This window comes from Semicossyphus pulcher, unplaced genomic scaffold, assembly GCF_022749685.1.
Source record: "Semicossyphus pulcher isolate SPU_LCO1_2020_fin unplaced genomic scaffold, fSemPul1.0.p SCAF_2, whole genome shotgun sequence".
Lineage (NCBI taxonomy): Eukaryota > Metazoa > Chordata > Actinopteri > Labriformes > Labridae > Semicossyphus > Semicossyphus pulcher.
In genome coordinates this window covers 10,795,344-10,816,789 of record NW_027211693.1, presented here as the reverse complement: position 1 = coordinate 10,816,789, position 21,446 = coordinate 10,795,344, and the positions used below count along the sequence as shown (strand labels likewise).

The 21,446-nt window shown below is 40.1% G+C and overlaps 1 protein-coding gene across 1 annotated transcript in view; it reads right to left on the bottom strand.

Annotated features, from left to right (window-relative positions):
* Window positions 1–21,446, bottom strand: part of lingo2 (leucine rich repeat and Ig domain containing 2) — a 220,115-nt gene that overhangs the window by 143,719 nt on the left and 54,950 nt on the right. Inside the window, exon 3 of the mRNA XM_069670533.1 lies at window positions 4,238–4,336. The gene's annotated coding sequence lies outside the window, so the exon portion shown is untranslated. The remainder of the gene's footprint in view (window positions 1–4,237; window positions 4,337–21,446) is intronic.

The window sequence follows — 21,446 nt, the reverse complement described above, 5'->3', positions numbered from 1 at the left end:
GCTGGTTTTTCTCTTATCAGTCCCACATTTATCATCCCTGTACATGCAGATATGCTTTGCTCATGCATTAAATAAGGACTTATCCCTGCAAACCAGATATCATTTAGTTAGGCATACATACAGTATTTACCACAATCATTCATGGTTTCCGTTGGCGCCTCAGTGTTTCAAGTTGGCATTCTGTGTGTCAAATTAATCTGAGAGTTCTATTTCTAGTCCCAGTGTTTATGCCAAAGGCAGTATTAAAAAAAAGAAATTCTCAAGAGGGATTTACCATGTGAAAAAAGCGCTTTAAAATAGATGTAAATGTACTGATGTAATAAGCTCAGCTGTGGAGTCCAAGTGTTCGATAAAATTACACTGGTTTTACTGGTATATAAGCAGTATGTTCAACTAGAAGAGGCAAATTGATTCTGGTTGTCTCTGCTTCTCTCTGTGTGTTCACAGTGTGTGACACAGATTGCTGTAATGATAGCAGTGAGGTCAGTGTGATTTCTGGGCTGTGCTGGTTTGGCAGTGTTAGCCACTGTGGACCGCTGGTTACTACTCTCCACAGTGATGTGAGCAGTAACCCTCTGCAACCCTGCGGTAATCATTTTTACAGCCCTTGCTTAATCAAAATGTCACATCCACTGTAGCAATATACAGCAGAGTTCTCAGCAAATTAAAAAGAAATTAGGCTGGCAGATGTGGCCTTAATGGCTTAATCATGCCTTTACGTTCGATCTAGTAAAGTGTGGCCACAGATGAATATTGTTTCAACTCTCACGTCCATGAGTAATGCTTTAAAAAACTATCTGAAATGCAAATGTGGAGACAGCTGCTCTGGTTATGTTGAAAGCGGCCCATGGAACATGAAAGCAAGTCAGAAAATGGAGCATATCCCAACATAGGAGCCAGTGAGTGGGTAAACATAGCCATTAAATTATCAGTAAAATTATCAGGCTCACTGGCTTAGAACTCACAGCTGCACAGTTACAGATATACTGTATGCCATTTCACTTTAATGCTTCTAGTGAAAATGTCATGAACACTTTCTGTTGTCAATATGTTCTGTATGTTTTATTATACTCACATGCAACAGTGTCAGGTCACTAAACATTTTTACTGGCTTCTCAGTCTTTTTTCTGCCCCTGCTGCAATCTATGTACGACGCCCATACGCTTTGCAAACACTGAGTCAATCGTATCCGATGGTATAAATATAGAGTATATCATATAACCTTTATCCCTCACTATTCTTAACGTATTGCCTTTAAAGCCTATAAAATAATATTTGTTTTTATAACAAAAAATCTGAGAAGGTGGCAGGTGATGTGAATTTTTAATGTGTCAAAGCCAACATTTACCGTGCGTTTGGCAGATGGGAGGAGCTAATATCTCTGGTGGTAATGGTGGGATAGAGTAGAGTGTTTTGTTTTGTTTTTTTTCATTTTGTGAAAACGGTACGATGTTATTTTTCTTTGTCTTTAAAGTCCTGTACGTATCTATATCCTGTTGTTCATATACATTGCAGTATAATATGGCGGCATCATCATTGTCAAGGTTGGTATACACAGGTCTCTGAAAGGTTTTACTTCTCCTCCATGCTATAAAAAATGCACCTGGATACTTCCTGCTATGTTTAATTTTAAATTTTCAGACAATCTTGGAAAGGAGGGAGTTCAATCAGAGGGCCGTATTTACGGTAAAATCCGGAATATAAGTCGCTATCCTTTTAGCTTAGTTTACAGTCCTGCTAGCTAGCAGTGCGGTAGTTGAGCTCAGCCTACGGTAAGGTTGATTGTTGTGAGGATAGGGGCTGCACCGGCGATCATGGCGATGCATGTCCGTGGCGAAGCTTTAGCTAGATTATAGTCTGGCTCACATACCTCTTTCTGCACTTTATACTGGTATATTGGTCGTACTGGTATATGGGCGGGGCCACGTTTTAGATGAAAAAAAAAGGGGTCTTATACATACGAATTTTAGGGTAATTCCTTTATTTAATACATTGTAACTGACTGGTACTATTGCCAATAACTAGAAAGAATATTCCATGAATTTGCTTGTGTTTTACAATCTTGAATCGTGAGGGATTGTACAGGTTTGGAAGGAGACGAGGCCCCAGAGCTTTAAAATACGTGTAAAAACATGATCTCTAGGTGAAACCGGGTACCATTTTTTTTTAAAGATTTAAGTAAATCACATTACTTAGAAATAAACGTTACATTAAGTTCCAATGAACTGTGCTGTGTATTCATTGCACAGAGGACTCTTCATGTAATGAGCTTTACTAAAGAAGAAAGAATATTCCTGGGACGGTTTGAAATGTTAAAAGCAGCTTGACCTGATGTTAACCTGCCTTCCACTTCTCTCTCAAACACTTCTGAGGATTGTTCAGGACAGTCGTTTCCAAAAGTAAAAAGCTGCTTCCACATTCAGAACTCTAAACACACTTTTCTTTCTTCCCTCAGTTCCTAAACTCTGCATGGTTTCCATGTTCTTTACTCCAGATTTTTCTACCTAAAGTATGTTTATCTTTCCTCTCCACCACTACAGCCTTTTACCCTGAAAGTGTAATTCTGAGAATGAATGTAGAGAGACTAAATTAAGGGACCCAATTTGAAGCGGCACCACTTCACTGATAAGCTGTACCAGTGATCTGTGAGAGCACTCAGGGTCTGCTACATTATGACAATACAGAGGAATAAAGCAGATGAAAGAGAATAGCCTGGCAAGAGCAGAAATCAGATGGGCAGAGGGAGAGGAAAAAACAATCTAAAGTCTAATTGTGTTATGCCTCACGGCAGCAAGGGAGTTCAGAGAGACACATTTTCCCTTCACACGTCGTTCAGCACAGTCCCTTTCCCGACGTGATCACATTAATTTCCAACCGGTCGCTGTCCTTCTTGCCACATCTTGCCCGGGTGCTTTTATTGAAAAAGCGACATGAAAGGAGAATCGTGGGACGTGTAACCATACCCATAAGGTCTGACCAGAAACATGCAGCATTGGCATTTGAGGCCGGGCATTTAAGCATGTTGGTTAGATGTGTCTGACACCCTGCAAGTCATTCTTTGTCATCTCTGCCCTTTGGGAGGAAAATGTCACTTTGATTCTGTTAAGCATTGGGATGGGATGCGGAGGCTGGTGATTCAGTTAACTATGATTTTATATATTTTTTCTTGTTGACAAAATATAACTGAGATAAGACCTAGGACTTTAGATGAAGCAGACAATATCTCACCATTTTGGATGTGGGTTTTGTTTCCTATTTTTATCTTTTTTCTTCTTTGGCTGCATCTGCCCCTTCAGTATATGTACATCATCCAAAAATACAGAAATATCCCAGTGAGCTCAACAACCAATCCTATTCTTTATTTGTTGCCATTTACTGCAGTGTTTATCTCAAAACACGACGACATGGAGGACAAATCCTACACGTATCATCTAATATTCCTCAGTGCTCCCAATACTCATTGCAATGTTACTAATATTTCAATTTTACCGTTTACCACACAGGCGGTGTGATCATTCCAAGCTTTGCCATGCTGAAAATCAAATTTAGGAGCAAGTTGAGGATAACAAACATGTTAATTATCTGTGATATACTATAAACTAGGGGTAATTAGGCTTCCACTGCCAGAGGACCTAAACTGGAACAGATGGCCCAGTCACATCAGGCTTGCATGTAGAATATCTTATTTTTTCCGTTATGGAAACGGATGGCTGATCTGAGAATAGGGTTGAACTTTGCTTGGTCACGCACTTTTAGTGTGTTGCTGCTGCTGCTGCTGCTGCTGCAGGGTGAAGCTGAGCTTAAGTGTGTAAAGAGGAAGGTACACTGTAACTGTACACATAATCACATTTGACCTTCCACAAGATTTGTAGTTGGCCGAGCCCTCCAACACTCGTTGCTCCCGCACTAATCGGCTGAATTTAAATGTGGTGGGAGAGGGTTCCAGCAGAGTTTCAGGATGTAGTTAACCTTTAAGAATTACATTGTCATATTTATATTTTGAAAAAATGCCCTCCGATTAGGCCCGGAGAAGCTCTTTCGAGATCATGTTACACAGTTGAGGTGCATGTGTGTGCATGCTAGGATTACTACACCATTTTTGGCTTGTTCTTTTCTGCATTCATGTTGTTATCGCGTTACTCAAAGCTGACCTTTTAGAAAAATTTGACTTAAGAACTGAAATGAAAAGGCAACAGAATCCACAATTACAAGAAGACATGAATTTGTTTTGACATACCTGCTGGGCTTCCCAATGTCAGATGTCCATACACTGTTATAGAGACAAGGAAGTCGTATCCCCAGTGTGACTCTATTCACAGGTCACTTACTCCAGGGTCTGAAAGTAAACAAAAGAAACACAAATCAGAGCGGACATGGAGAGTGAGCTCACGACTTTAACCGACTCAGCCACCACAAATGCCCAGCGATCCAGGATAAACATCCTTGAAGAAATGTCAGTCCAAGGAAGAACATTAGCCGAGCCACACCAGGAGAGCAGGCAAGAAAAAGACCAGCATGACTTATGCGCAGCATCTTTCTCCTTGCCTGGTCAACTTGATCATTTTTCTGCCTAAATAGCTGCCAGAAAATGGCTCATTACACCACGATTTGAGATGGGGAAGACAAGTGAGTAGCATTTGTGGGGTGCATGCCATTCTATTTTGTGGTGCAGACTTAGACAGTGAATGTGCCTCACTGCCTTCCTGACTGGAGAAATGCAAGTGAGCCATGGTTTAAAGGCAACTCAACGGAGCATAATCAAAACCAACCAACTTTTAAGACCTGTTTAGCCTATTTAGCTGTATCAAGCAGAAGAGCATAGTGACAAATGCAGCTACTTATTGAGCTACTTTCCCTTAAAGAACCACTAGAGCTACTTGATTAATCTGCAGCCGTCGTCATGCTGCTGCGGCTTTCTGGGTTGACAGCTTCACTTCATGGAATGGAAGAGAGCAGTACATTCAGTCGACCGTAAGGGAGCCAAAATTACACAAGGAACTGATCACAAAGAATCCCCAGCATATGTGAGACAAAGGTTTCCTTGATCTTGTCACTCACTATATCTTAACAGCAGGCTGCACTCATGACCTGTACCGGTACTGTGAGCGAGGCTTGTCTCCAAGGATGGTAAAATTACTGACAAATTATAATGTGTAGAAAGAAGTCGAGGTAAATCTCTTGCAGAAATAGGTGGTAAGATTGGTGTCGTATACCTCTTTAATGTTGAGTAGGGCTGTCACTTTTCAATCGAAATTCGATAAATCGTTCAAACCTGGTGAAATATTAATAATTCAAAATTGAAGCACAGCAGAAAACGCTTGCCCACGAACAGATCAGTAATCTGCTGTTCAGAGTCCCAGAGTGCTCTCACGTTTAAAGTAGTGTGCCCTGTATTCCAACAGATTACAATAATACGCCGCCTGCTACAAACCAATGGAGGAAAGAAACGAGCCAAGCCGTTGTTAGCCTTTCCTGCTTCAGCGTCCCGACCGTAGTCAGAAAGCACAGGGGAGACTTATTGTTGTTCTGCTCCAGGGCCGAAGCTGTAGCTAGCTGCGGGGCTAACTCCCGTCACTTTAATACGCCGGCAGCGTGCTTATACATGCATGTTTATACAGCTACCGATCACTCCTTTCTCTGCTCTTCCGCTGCTTCCCCCCGACACTTCACGTAACTCGTGCACACACACTTCCATTCTCCCTCACTCCCTCTACCACCCCACTCTCACACAGACAGAGCTGCGCTTCTAGTACAAGACAGTGCTACAGTACTGATCATCTCAACACCAACACACCTCAGAAGCGCTGTATGTACCACTACGTACCCAATATGTAGTGTACCACTACTGCATATTAATTAATGTGCCAATTTAAAGGTGGCATTTTGATAGGTACGTTTGGAATTTCAGTGAGTATTTCATTGACGATATGGTGAAGCTGTCAGCTACAACATTTGGCTGTCGGATCCACTGGCCACCTCTCTCCAGGCTGTTCATATGAAGATCTTGCCTTATGCTCTGATGTATTCACTAGCTTACCTATACAATATGTTCCTTTTACTGGTCGAGCTCTGGCCTACTAGGACAATACATAAAATACATACTTCAAAAATAAACAAGGAACAGAAAAGGGTATTTTGTGTTGATGCCAATTAACATTGAAAAGCTAAGCGCCCTCACACTGAGGATTAGTTCTGTTGGAGATCATACACATATAGTGATGTTGACATTTTACAAACTGCTATTAAAAAGCTCAACAATGTTATTTTACCCTTGTATGATCGACAAAATACAGTGCGAAGTCAATGAGATGCTAAGACATCTTATCCAGCCACTGTCGCCCAGACTGCAACTGGATTTAAAACAGATTATGAAACTTTGAAGGATAAGAAAAAGTTAGGCCAGCTAAAATTTCCTCACTATATCAAAGTTCAGCAGCAGTGGCTTGCTTAGCGACTCCACTTGCTAAGCCACATTTGAGCCACTTAAACGGGACGTATCTTTCGTAGCTTCAAATTCAGTAAAACTTCACATCTGATAAAGTTTCCCTGAACTCAAATCGACCACGGGACGTGTGAGCGATGGCTGCAGCTGACATCCCAGAAATGCTTACGTCTTTCACCGTCTTACCGATGCTGCTATTTTCATCCCACCCACTGATCAGCCTAATCCACTGTTGGAGGATTTGCGCGCTGTGGTACAGAGCAATTGTGCTGCGGCAAAATGTGTGTGGCTTAATTGGAGCAGAGACTTAATGAGGGCCCCTCGAGGATTATCATCTGTGGCTTAGAAATGGCCCAGGTAGCGGAAGACACGGTCAAAAGGATCAACTCACAGACTCCTAAATTGGAGTGACAGTGCTTAGCTGCGACTGTGCCAGTAGAATGTTTAATTTTTATTTATTTTCCAGAGGGGTCCTTGAAAAGAAGTGAAGTGAAGTGAAAATCTCAGAGGAAAACACGGCTGCAGGACCAACAACATACTGTTCAACAGGGAGAAAAAAGAAACTGAACACGTTTATTTATCCCTGTTTGATCACGTTAACTAAAATAACTGTTTGCCTGCTTCAGTTAACTATAAATGTTGTCTTTTATTTCTGTGAAAGAAATATTGTGTTGTTAAATCTGCAATAAAAGTGAATTGATGTTATTTTAGCTAAAATAATTGTCTTCAGTATAAAAAGAACCAAATCACATGGGGGATATTATCATGAAATGTGTGCTGCTTTTTCATACAGTTTTCAATACAAAAACAATTCGGATTATTTTCTTATAACCTGCCCATCCTTATAGATGAAACATTAATTGTTAAGTCGGTAAAATGTCAGAAACTGTAAAAAATATAAATTCCCAAAAGCCAACGTTAATATCTTCAAAAAGCTTGTTTTGTTTTAGCACCAGTTTTAAACCTTAAAATATTCTGTTTACCATCAAATATGAAAAAGAAATAGAGCCAATTATTACAACAGAGACTAATGGCACAAAAGCATGTCTTAATACCTGTGGACTATTCCTTAGATAATCAGCTCAATGATTCACTCTAATTGTTTTAGCTCTAAATATTTAATTTTGGTCATTACTGAAGGGAAACAAACACACACATCTCTCGGGAGGACATGCTGCTGCCAAGGTATAGAGGTAAATAAGACCCCTCGCTGGCTCTCCAAGCGCTTTATTTCTCAGAGGAGCCTGTCTCCACTTGACAGCCATAGATCAGATATGACTGACCAAGATAAATGGTTAGGCTCTAAAGTCAGATCAATTCAATCTAGCAACTGTCCTCGCCAGGAACAAAAGGCCACACTGTCAACAAGACTCAACTCACTTCAATGCTTGTTCATTGTCTTTTTGTCCTTGTTACGTAAACGCCGGAAACTGCGAATATCCTGTTTTTTAAACTTGAACAGGTAACACGCTCCAGCTCTGAAATAGTTCAGCTCATTTGTACTGTAACACTACAGCTGGAACTTCTTTTGTTGCCTTTTGTTGTTGTATTTTTTCCCCTTCCAGTTCCACCCAGCAGGCTTACAGAGAATCCTGTGTGCAATAAAACCCTTTCAATCACCAGCTTGTTTCTGTAAGCCTGTGTAGTACATCACCATTTCCCCACTTGGATTTAAGACCAGACTTTACATCCTCGATCATGAATTACTTTGCGTTACAATTCAGCGAGTTTCAAGGTCTGAACTCAGCCAGACTCATCGTGTGCTCCAGTGTTACTCAGACCACACCCCAGGCACAGATTTCATTATGTAGCAGGACATGAAGGGTGAGTCGAACTTTGTGCAATTCAACTCAATTGATGACACAAACATGCCAGAGGAGGCTTTTAGGCCCAGCTGCATTGATCCAGAGCTCAATTGAATTACATGCACAATAAGGAGAACTAACTGCCATAATTTCTCGTGGTGTCGCTGCATTGTGTCCAAGGATGTTCTTTCATTGACTGAACTAACAAGTTCAAGTCACACATTAGCACTGGTCATAAATTTCTGTGTGGATCCATGCTTAGTGGGTTAATCCTGCTTTGCGATGTTACCACATTTCAATAAGCGCATTTATATGGCTCGCTCACGACTGCTCCCACATACTGCTGGAGTGTATTAATGAGCAATATAGTGACAACATAGAAAATGCATAATAGATCGGATATATTCAATGGTTGTCCTATTTTACAGTTCATTAATTGTAGATGTGTTATTCAGAATATTCACACAGTGGCCATTTTTCACTGAATTTACTCTCAGGGCGGAAAGCTCAAATGCTTTTATAGGGTTCCAGGTTTGCAAAGCGTATTAGCCTACACAATTTGACAAATCATTATAATTTCAGCGATTCTAGATTGATCAATAACCACAAAGACAAAATACATATATATAGAGGACATAAATATACAGTATATAATAAATCTGGAGGGACATCAGTAACTTTTTAATATAAGAAAAACATCTTCATTAGCCTGGAGACATCTAAGTCACAACAACTAATGTTAGCATCGACCACAAGCTAACCACATTTTTAGCTAGCTTACATTATTGTTAGCTAGCAATTTCTGCCTTTCCTATCATATTGTGTCAAACTATGTAATGGAAAAATACAATATACTCGTATCGTGCTCATATAACAAAGTGTAATTGAAGTATGACCTTATGTGAAGTTCACTTGATCTTATGTGTAAGTACTCGAAAGAAGAACTGTTGTTCTCGGCACCCAGACGCGTGGGCATTAAAACATCTGAACTTATGAAAGGAGATATGAAACTAACGAAAGTACACTGCTAAATCTATATTCTCTATCAGTCTCTTTCAGATTCCTTGTGACTGTAGGGCACTGACCCCTTTGCAAAGGCCTTATTACAGAAACATACAAAGACAAATCATTGATCTGAACTCTTTATTTTCAGATTTCCACCACAACTATCAAACAGCAATGTTATCTAGCAAGCTATGGACTGCTAACATTAGCCGCCCTCCATTGGAAGCTAATGAGTTATTTATAAAGATAAATCAACTTGAAATGTATCTTATAATCTTTTCAGTCGTGTTGAAATGATAACAAGTCATCAGATGAGCTTTGCTTTTACAACCCTGGAACACAGACATTATAAGAGCTTCTCACCCTGAGTGTCACATCAGAGGAAAATGGCTGCCGTGTTGATATGAACCAAGAGCTTTGGTAGAGTGATATGATTTCTTTTGTGTTTTCATATCTATTCATAATGTTATGTTGTTTATTATGTTACCCTAAATTCCAATGCTAATTTAAATTCCCATTGCCGACAGAGTAAGATATTGGAAATGACAATATAGTACATCATTTGACGCTGTATTAGACATTTAAGCTCAGCTACATGTGCAGGCAGAGAAGCCAGCCTCCAAAACATACTGCCTTGAGTATCTTTATGAAAAGTATTAACAACCTCCGCCATCCTCCTTTTCATCTGTCTCTCTTCAAAGAGAATAAAACACAATAGATGAAAAGCAAATTCAGCTCTCTTACGTTTTTTATACACGCACAGAAGAAAGACAACAAAAGAAAAGTATAAAAAATACTGTATCAAAACAGGGATACTGTTCAAAAGGTCACCGAAATGTCACAAAGAAATCAGGCTAACTTTCGGGCCGGAGATATATCTTCGCAGGCAGATTTACAGGCACACAGCTTGGATGAAACAAAAAGGGAGTGAGGAAAGTCAGTACATTTAATACTGTAGAAACAGATGGAGAAGGGAAGATGGAGGTAGCTCCACCTGCTAGACGAGAATAAAGAAAGAAAGAATATAATGACATCAGACGTAAAAGAAACATGGACAATACATTTAGTCAGAAGCCTGTTTTTCAGGGAGTGAAATATCAAAAAACATCCCCTTTAGAAAAGATAAAAAGGCTGGAAAAGGAAACACTTTGGCCTTTGGTCCCACACTGAGAGCTCAGCGTCCACCTCAGTGTGATGCTGTGTGGCCACTTCCCTAAACAAAGCTTTATTGCGTCATTTCTTGTTGCACACACTGCCTGAGTCAGACTCTTACAGTGTCTGAACCTTTGGACCTTGGCCAATCTTTAACAATTTGCAGAGAGAGGACCAAAGACCCGTACATGCCTCGCACAAGGGTGATGGAGTAGAGCGTCACAAGCTTAAGTGAAGAAGTTTGTCTAATTGAGCCGCGAATAAACTCCCTGACGTCGAGGATTTGAACAAGATGAGCACTATCTGACACTTCTGTTCCAAGCTGAAGTTGCAAGTTTGAGATGTTTTGTTGCTCCACATTTTGCAAAACTGGAGATTTAATGAGACGCTTCTGAATGCCTCCCAGTCCTGTAAGTGAACAGGTCAAACAGCACTGCGGTCCCAGTGTTCTTCAAATCCGACTGAGAGCTAATTGTCCTTTTCAATTTCACAGTCTGCTACCTAGAAAAATTAACACACGTATTTGTAGTTCCAACTAAGTACTTATTAAGCTTAATGTCCTTGAATAATATAGAATGGAACATTTTATTGTAAGAACTATTTTGTAACGTTGAACTCATAGTATATACCAAACACAAGCTCTGTGTTAGAGACCTCAGTCTCGCTGAAACTCTCTGTCTCTTTCTTTTATCTCCTGCAGACATGCATTGCTTTATGCTCTACATTTAACTGAGGGAGGTGATTTAAAACTGCTGGCCTAAAGCCCTCACACCCTGCCACACAAGCGCACAGATGACGTGAGACCCTGGAAACCCTGATGTGATAGCACATGCCACAGAAATCCACAGTTAATTGGACACTTCCCTCACATCAGGCCCGTGGTAAACAGCAGCGAGCAAATAACGAGGCTAAGACAAGCTTGCAGAATGAACAAGAGGAAATAGCTCCGATAACGAAAGCAGCAGCAGATGCGTTGTCCTCTGCAGTATATTGTGTCTACAACAACAACAACTCTTCTTTGACTGCATAATCCTCAGCATTCTGCTAAACTGATTAGCCTTCCCATGCTTAACAGCTGGTATCTTAGCCCAATTTGTCCGGCTTGGAAATGTTAAGCAGAATCATGTCTGCTGCATTCTTCGTGCCAAACGGACATTTGTGTGCAGAAAATGGTCAGCAGCCAGGTACTGAGGAGGGATTGCACATGATCAAAAAGGATTTTATGGAAGCAGATTGAGAGAAAGGAGACTTATGGAAATATAGTGCTGCATTGTGCTGGATGTCTCAATTTCCACAAGCTGGTTCACATGTGGTCCTTCAACTCCTGGAAGATGTAAGGGTTCAGAAAGCTATCCAGCTCACCAGAAACAGTTGATTCCTGCTGAAGTAAACGAGGCACCGGTGAAAATGTCAGACATCCAGCAAGCCAAAGAGACACAAAGAGTTTTCAACAAATGTGGTGGGATGAAAGGCAAGTCAATATTTGACATATTCAACTACATAGCCCATGTTGCACCTAAGCTTCAAACAGTCCACACAGAATTTCTGGCTCCCGTTACGGCCAAGAACGCAGCAAGCTTTAGACATGCATCCAAGTTTGAAAAAGCTAAAAAAAAAATAGAAAAACAGGAGGCTTCTCTGATCATAATGAAACAATATGGGAGGAAGCAATTATGGTGTTATTTCTAGGACCTGACTGCTGTTACATATGGCACTACATGTAAGGAGGGAAGGCTGGAGGAGGAGCAGCCTTGAAGATGAAGCAGCACTTATTGTTCTGGTCTTATAGTCTCTTGTTTTTTTATTTCTTTTGAAGATGGAGGTCTTGTAGTCCAGTTTTCTGGCTTTTTTATAAAGTTCGTTTGGGAGGGAGCAATGGCCAGGCTTTCCCATCTTTTAGTTCTGTTTGGACAGGCCTCAAGACTTTCTTTGTAAAGCTAATTATTGTGCTTTAAAACACACATTGTTTGATACATAGCTGGTCAAAATTTAAAGCGAAAAACATACATAGATAGACAACTCTATTTTTCTTTCACAGTCAGGATCAGCAGCTATGACTCCCGTAAGTCTGCAGTATTTCAAATACAAGTTATGGCTAAACCTCCTTTACTAGTACTGTTCGTAATGCTATTGATGTCATGGTGTTTTTCCACTTGTTGGTGAAGCTTCGAGTATTAGTATTGACATTGGAGTCTTTTCTCAATGTAACCCTCTGAAAGACTACTGCAACTGAAGCTTTGATGAAGTTACTTTTAAATTCAGTCACAGTAATTAGGCTAATATGTTGGTTAAACACTCGGGCTGTCAATCAACAAAATATTAAATCCTGATTAATCTTGGTTGTCATTTTTTACCTGTTATTTTTTATGTTTTTAATCCTCTTATCAACATGGGAATGGACAAATATTCTTCCTCTATGCAAATGTGTGTTTATTATGATTGCATCTTTCTCAATGCTTTTTTCTTCCTTCCACAGTTTAATTGCACTCTCTTCTTCACCTTAAGTCACGTTTTAAATCACAATCTACTTTAATCTGATCACTTTGCTTTGCTTCAGTCCCCCCAACACACCTGCACCTCTGCTCTCTGCACAGCTTCTGGCCCCGCCCCCTCTTTCTGTCTGTCTCTCTGTCTGCTTTATTGACTGTCTTCATCAGCAGTCTGTTTAATGAAGTCACAAAAGTTAAATATTTTCTCTCGCAATTCAGTTCTCACAGCCCGTGAGCCGCGTGTGCACGAGGGACGTTATTAATGACGTAGCGATCAAAACGATCAATCATTACCGAATCACATCTGCACCTGTTATAAGCTTTATAAACAGTGACAATCAATGCATTTACAATAGAGACATACAGAGACACACAGTAGGAATGTTTACATTGCGTTACAGAACTGCATATGATTGTGTGCAGACAGAGAGCTTCCTGATGTCCTGTGACTCCTGTCACTGTGTCAGTGCTCTTCCTCAACAAGGAGAGCGGGCGAACAACCAGCAAAATGTATGCAGCGGAAACACTGCCGGTGGTAACTCAGTTCAAATCGACAGTAAATATGAATAACTTTTGTCTTGTCCAGAGAACCATCTAGCAGGGCTTTGGGGCTGAATTTGTCATTTAAAGGACCCTTTTCTTTATCCATTCTGCTCACGGAGGTTTTTTCTGCATGCTATCCACAACATTGCGGCTGCATCGCTTCCTGATTTCTCAAACTGCGAGGCAGGCAGGGGTCATAATATTAGAACGCGCGTGCGTTAATCGCGAGTTAAAATAATTAGTGGCGTTAAGGGGAATGTGCGTTAACGCCTTATTAACGTGTTACCTTTGACAGCCCTATCAAACACCGATGAGATGAGATTTTTACATCCCTGCCTCACAGTGCCAGCAATGCGAGAAGCAAAGCCGTCAGTTACACTTGTACAAATCACTTTAGTTGTGAAACCTGCAAACTGCAAAAGGAACACAGGAGAAGGTGACATGGAACACGCTGTAATTCTACACTGAAATAATTTGTATAAGCAAGCAGGTAACTTCTACACAGCTATAATATGTTAATGAGGCCTGCTGTGAAAGGTACTTAAAGTTTACTTAGGTGAGACTATAAATCAATCAATATGAAGCCATTGTTTGCAAAACAGGATTTGAATTGACCACGTTTGGCCAAGGCAAAGCAGCCCTTACTCTCTACAACAGACTGAAGCTACATTTGCTTTGTTTATGTGGCTAAAAGCTTTATTTGTTACCTGATGAGCTTTGGATCCATGGTTGCACACCTTGTCATCAAACAGAGGGTTTAACCACCGTGACTTCGGTACGGATACCGTATGCAAATATTTACAGTATCGGAAACACAGATCTGATGCACAGCTGACCAAAACCCAACAAAATGTGGTTGTAAGCAGTTAATGCAACAAAATATATCACGTTTCAGTTGTAAATAAAGGCAGAACAATATGTACCCAATACTCGGCCTTTAAAGGGCTACACTCTGGTTAGCTCTGACTGAGCACAGGAAACACACCATCCCTGTCTTCACATTAAGGGCGAGGATAACAGGGAAATGTAGTCCACATTGACTCAGCTACCTTTATAGCCTATGCAGCTTAAAGCTGAAAAAAATGTGCACTTAAATACACATTAACTGTAGATTAATATTATGATAATAACATATTTTAATCAGTTTATATATGACTACATTGGCCCTAAAGAATTAGAACTGACCCCTGTTAAAAGAAACCAAGTCAGAGCCTTTTTTCCTTTTTGTACCTGAAGCATTTTCTATCAACTCAGAGCTAGTCTTGTGAAAACTTAATTTCATGGCTGACGATGATGCAGATGGAATACTGGTTTCCGGACAATTAGAATTATGTTATTTCTCAAATAAATCTGTCTCTAAGTGACATCCCGATTTGTCCCTAAGCGCTGTGTGTGAGTGTTTGACTAAAAGCAAGCGTGTTCCTAACAAATAGTAGGTTTGCCCAAATAATAATCAACAAATTCAGCCTGACATTTCGCATGTGTGCCTGTGTCACTGTGCGCTCAGTGCTGCGATGAGTTATCCTCTATGAGAAGTGCCCTAGCAAATGTCTGCTTCCACTCTGCCCGTCTGTGTGACCCATGAACAATTATACATATCTGCTATTATCATATTTCATCTGTTTCATGCAAATCCCTGCCATTTGTGCAGCGCCGTGCCCTCAGGAATCCACTATTATTTTATTCTATTCAAGTTTGCAAAATGTTTCTTTCGTTTGATAAAGTCTGACAAAATGACTCAGGCCTATGAATTAAGTATTTGTACTTTTGCCTCAACAACAGATGAGAGGAACAGTTTGAGTCACGCAATGAAATACAGCTGAATCACGCAATAAATAGTCATCCGAGTTTCATGCTCCATTCCTCTTAATTCCAAAATTAACATATTTTACATATAAATATTCTTCTATTCAAGCTTAAAACTTAGGAAATGAGAAAATTAACATGTTTAAATTTGTATTTAAAAACTTAAGATTAGTATTCCTGTATTGTGTTCTGATTTGAAGGGCATTTGAAGGGAGTTAAATATCCTGTAAAAGCATAATTCACATGTGTTGCATGTAAAAAAGTAGACTTCCTGCTCAAACAGAAGCTTATTCAAACACAATACTTCAGAATAATAACACAGACGCCATACAAGATCCTGAGGTAAGAACGCTGTATAACTTGACCTCTCCGCAGCCTCAGCTGTCAAAGAGGACAGCCGAATCAAACAGTCCTCGCTCAAGCAGTCATCTTAAAGATAAAAATCTCTTTGGCGTTAGCAGAAATGTCAGACGTTATCTGCATCCTTTTTAATTGATTTCTCCCTGCCTTCTTTCTAGACAGGTATTTCTTTGCCACACTCTCAGTCCAGGCTGCTTGTTAACGTAGATGAAACCTGTCAGTGTGATTCAAAGATGTGAATCTGAAAGTCAACAAGGTACAAAATGAGTCCATTGATTGATGCATGTTAAATGTATCTTATATATGTAATGTCGTTGTTCGACAGACAGTTTTACATTTTCCAATTTCCTTTGTCCTAGGAGGGAATCAAGTGGCTTATCACCACGAGCGATGTGGATTGCTTTTGGCCGAGGTGATAACGACTGTGGAATTGTGAGTCACAGATTCTAACCTTTTGCACTCTGTAAATCCTTTCAGATCACACAGCTGAACTGATTTTTTTTAAGAGCTTACAATTACTAAAGAATGACTAAAAATATTCAGATTAACAGCTCGTTTGAAATGTTTTGCCAATGCATCAAAAAGGGGGATATGCTTGCCACTAATGTTTTTGAGTGTTATGATATGCATGGATGTCATGTATTGTGCTTTTTTTGAATATAACCCAAAATACAGAATCCAACAGGGATTTTTTTACATTATCATGAAACCCCGGCCTGTATTATTATTGTATATACGGTGTATGTCATACTTAAAGTGACAATCTCTAAGAATTTCATTTAAATAAATGTCTGTTAAGTCACCATCTATCGCCGAATGAGGTAACAAAATGGCTATTGAGCCTATGGCCCACTGATGAAAGCCTTTGCATTTGCAGTATAACAGACTGGCTGTCGGTGGGGACTTTCACGGAAAAAAATCACAAGCGGCCCCAGTTAGTGACACGTCTAAAAAGGAGCCAACCGTGGACGTCACACATGCAACACTGTCTGGATATCTGGGAAGTGTGCTCCTGCAATTACCATTCATCGCCACAGGTGGCGTCAAAGAGAACGAAACTGAGATCTCTGAGATTACCACTTTCTAAAATATTCAAATGGCTGATGTTCCGTGAAATATGAGTAGTGTTAGTGCATGTAACATATGCAACCACGTTTTTTACTCTGTGATTATTGTTGTTTCTTATAACAATAACACTTTTGTAGGAAGTCTTTAAGGTTTTTTCCACACAATGAGGCATTTATAGCACAATAATGGTCGACTGTAGAACTGTTTTGCTAAAACGTCTTGATAAGGTCATTATTTAAATCTACATTGGAATATGATATTCAAATTATTACCTGTATATACTGTGGTAAATTAGCATTCACATACACCAGAACACCACATGTAATTCTTTTTCAAGAACATAACTCTTCATAAATCTCTTCTCTGTGCCAGTCCGTGAACATTCTGCACTTTCTAACATGCTAAGGACCTTTTCCAGAAGTGTGAAAGCTCAGCTGGAACAAAGCAAGCTGTGAATAAGTGGATTGGACTCTGTGACTGTTCTCACTGTACTTAAAGTGTTTGCAGTTTACATAAGCCCCTGTGTTTCTGCAATTTGTGAAAGAAGCTGAAGCCACAGAATCTGGCAGGATGTGGACTCAAACGGTTAACCTGCCAATTTGACCTACTACACCATTCATATGGATTTTCTTTACAACAGAATTCCATTCTTTATTTTCCCATGTGGCAGAAAATGACTGATAAGTTAACCTGTGATATTGTTGATCTGTAAGGGAGATGATAACATTGGTATGACTTGTTTTTTACAACTCAAAGATTTACCCTTTTACACATATTAATATTTGACAACATCTCTTGAGAACACCTTCTATTCAATAGCTTTTGTGCAAAAAGGAAATTGGGACAAGAACGGCCATCCAACACAGACAATATCTAGCAATGACATAGATTAAGATACAAAATATTCAAGCATAAAACAACAAGAAGTCAAAAGAACAATTTAGTTCATAGTCTTCTTTCCAAAATGGGTACCTTAGTCAATATAAGTGGTTCAAAGATGTAGGTAGCTGAACTTAAGTGTAAAACTACAAAAACATTCAGGTAAAAAAACAAATTGAATCTTAATCAGACCAAGGGAGGCAAAGACAAAAAAGCTGAGAGCAAAACATTGTGGATCACATACCGAGAGCCCGGCCAACACATGTCAGAAAGGTCCCCCAGACCATTGTATAATCATACAGCAGAGAAATGCTAAGCTAGGAAGTATGAGTCAGGCCAGAAAGGTTTTAGGTTAAATGAACCTTTGACTGAACTTCTTCTCTCACCCACTACGTTTTAGAATCAACTTACATCATTATATAACCACAGGTCAGAAGAAGTGCAGCTTCTCTTTCGACACACAAAAAGTCAATGGTGCCTTACAGCAGCAAGTTATCACTAAATTGACACGTATGATACCGCTGAATAATTTCTTGTCAAATTAGCATGAATTATTGAGTTATGGTCAAAAATGTGTTTAGTGAGGTTACTGTGGTCTTGACCTCTGACCCCTAAATTCTAATGAGTTCATCCTTGAGTCCAAGTGGACTTTTATGCAAATGTTTCAGAAATCCCCCTCGGGTGTTCCTGAGATAACACGAGAGTGGGGAGTACATGAGGTCACTGTGACCTTGATCTTTGACATTTGACCACTACTTTAAATCAGTTCACTGAGTCCAAATGGACGTTTGCACCAAATTTGGAGAAATTCCCTCAGGGCATTCCTGAGATATCCAGTTCATGAGAAGTCGGACGGACTTTAAAATGTGACCTAACGATTATCATAACACAAGAGTCATGCTGTTTGCTGGATTTCGACTTTGCTCTTATTTAATCAAAGTACTTTCAGAAGCTTAAGTTTCTTTGTGCTATTTGCTAATTAGGATGCCAACATCCAGTGTAATATCTAGGATTTTAAAACCAGCTCTTCACAGACTAAAACTGATACTTCTCACTTCTTTGAGTGTGGTTGGATGTAATAGTGTGAACTCTTAATTGTGATTTGCGCTTCTTGTTGCTGACACTGGTGAAATTGCTGCTCGTGTTCCCCGCTTGTGCTGACACACATCAACATTTTGTGATGCCAGTTGGAAGATATCAGCAACCCCAGCATATGCTACTTGCAGTTAGCACTAGTAGGTTGGCATGAATAGTTTTGGTAGCAGGCAGTTCATATTTACGGAACATCAGATAGCTCAGCATCAACAGGCTACCTGCCAATAACACATGCTGGACTATATATGCAGGTGTCAGGCAATGGATACATGGACACTGAAGTAAGGCAAGGCCCACTGCAGAATGAGTGTTATATTTTCAGAAAATACATTTCAGATTTCGCTTGATAAAATAACTTCAAATGTCTTGTAATATTTTCTGTGGAGCCTCAAGAGGCAGAAAATGAAGAATGTATTGGGTTGCATTCAATGTGAAAGTATTTTGTACTGGTGCACAACATTTTGCCATGGCCTTTTAATATGTTTGCACTTGTTTGGTGGTTTCGATTTAAGCTGGAGACCAATAGATCCATGTTTTTACACTTAAGTGCAGGTCTGAGTAAGACCCTGAGAGAAAGCGTGCAGCTGCCATCATCCAGTTAATCAAATGTTCTGGCATAAAGCTTGCACTGAAGCACAACAGAGGCAGAGAGGAAGGTCATGATGGAGTAAGGAGCCAAATCTCCCGATGGGTGAGAGTCAGGGGCTAAATAACTGTGGCGAGCTCAAGGTGATTGGGTGTGTAATAAGAAAGAAGGAAGTTAAAACATGGATTGTATCAGATGTTGGGTTACGAGTTGGTAAAACATCAGCAGAAAGGGCTATCGACCCTCTGTGCATGCCCTGCCTGCTCTTTCTCAGTTTAATGTTGATTCATCTGATCCTTACTCCTCTCTTTCACATGCTATCCTCTAATAAATACACACGTTATCATACATTAAAGACAGAACAAACCGTTTGTCAGATTAAGAGAACACAACAGAACAACACAAATATCTGCCACAATCTCTTCCTGATGCTTCAAGAGATAAATGCAAAGTAGCAGGCAGTGTAACTAGCCTCCCATAAGGACCATTCTTCTCTGAGGGAGCCATTAAACTACACTCAAGAAAATTGAACTTTATTCTTCATCTATCAGTGAGCTTATCTAAAACTGTTTTAATGCAACAATGTCACCCCTGACTGATTGACACGGCCGTATCTGAGCTGGAAGTGAACTCTAGTCGGGGAGCGGTGTTGTAAACAATTCCGAGCTTCCGTCTCTGTGAGAATTAAAATCGGCATGATTGGCCCTCGCCTGGTTTTTCGCTCAGATTGCATCACGGGACATTTGCATAACGTTCAGCCTTTCTCAACTTTCGCTTGTAGTACCGCTGGGAGTCTTTTAATTCTTTGTAGCTCAACTGGCAGTATTGGACTGCGACGCCGGGTCCCATTTACAATGAATGGTAGTCTTTTGCTGTCCCAGCCTTTGAGTCCAAATGTGTTTACGGCCCATAAAACTTTGCAGTGGTATGACATTTTGACTCTACTTCCACAACCAATGCTGGTGTTCTACTTTTGTTTGTTTGGTATATTACTGTCATTACTTTTCCCCTTCTGTTTCCCACACCCACACACATGCATACTGTTATCTAGATCTTTCTCGCCTCTCTCTCTCTGTTCCGCTCAGACTTATTCTTTGCCCTGCCAAGTCTTCGCATCAGAAGGTGGTGTAGGCCTTCTTGACGAAAACCTGACACTTTGAGGATCAATGGGGGATTGAATCTTCCCTGCACCGAAAGTCAAGCATTTAAATCGATGGCTGGCAACGGCTAACTGGGGATGGATCCAGTTATTCTGCTCTTTGTTTTTCCACTGTTTTTACTCTGCCAAACATCCTTTGCCCAAACAATTTTTGGCAAATAAGAATGTGTAAGCTGGCACAGCTGGTTGAGACTAGAGACAGAAGAACTTTTACAATTTTAACTTTTGTTTTTTATGAATAAATAAAGAGCAACATATATCTGTAATTCTCTGTTTCAGTGCTTCTTTCCTGATCTGATACGGGTATGTGTTTGTGTGTGCACTTAATCTATTTAGCAACTGATTCATCTTAAAAACTTGAACAATCAAATAATGATTCATATCACTTCAGTCGCATCAGGTTTCACCTCTTTTGTCTGCTTTGAAACACAAATATTTTCATTCCACTTAGTAGATGTTGACAAGGTGTCACACTTGTTTAGCGGGGGATTTGGCTGATAGAAACAGCAATCTCTTAAGCTTGACCTTTTCTCACAGATTTTCTCAAGCTACTCCTCGTGTTACCCAACTGCTGAATGATACATGGGGGCTAAGTCCATCTAGATGAGAACCCTAATTTATTTCCTGATGCATTGGTCCTCTACTCTTCAGGTTATCGGCTGCCATTTTGGCAAGGGATGCCTTACAGGGAGGACTGTATTGATTGAGGCCACAGATGGCTCTAAGCCTTAGCTACCTTTGAATCCATCAGACACTAGCAGAAAAAAGAGACCCATTTTAGTACAGTAGTATATGCAGCATTACTCCGTACTTTGCTCCAGGTTTTGTGTACATAGCAGATCTAATGTTCGCAGTGAAAACATAAATAAAAGCCACCTTTATACTTTCACATTGAACCTCACAATGGCTTAACATTGGTGCCCCAGTGAGTGATTCTACAGAGTGTTGCAGCGCTGCGGAAGCAAAAGGGGTTTGACATGTAAACAAACAGTGGGAGCTACACATATACACGCACAGAACGCTGTTATGTCCTGCCGGCTCCGCCATTTACACAGAT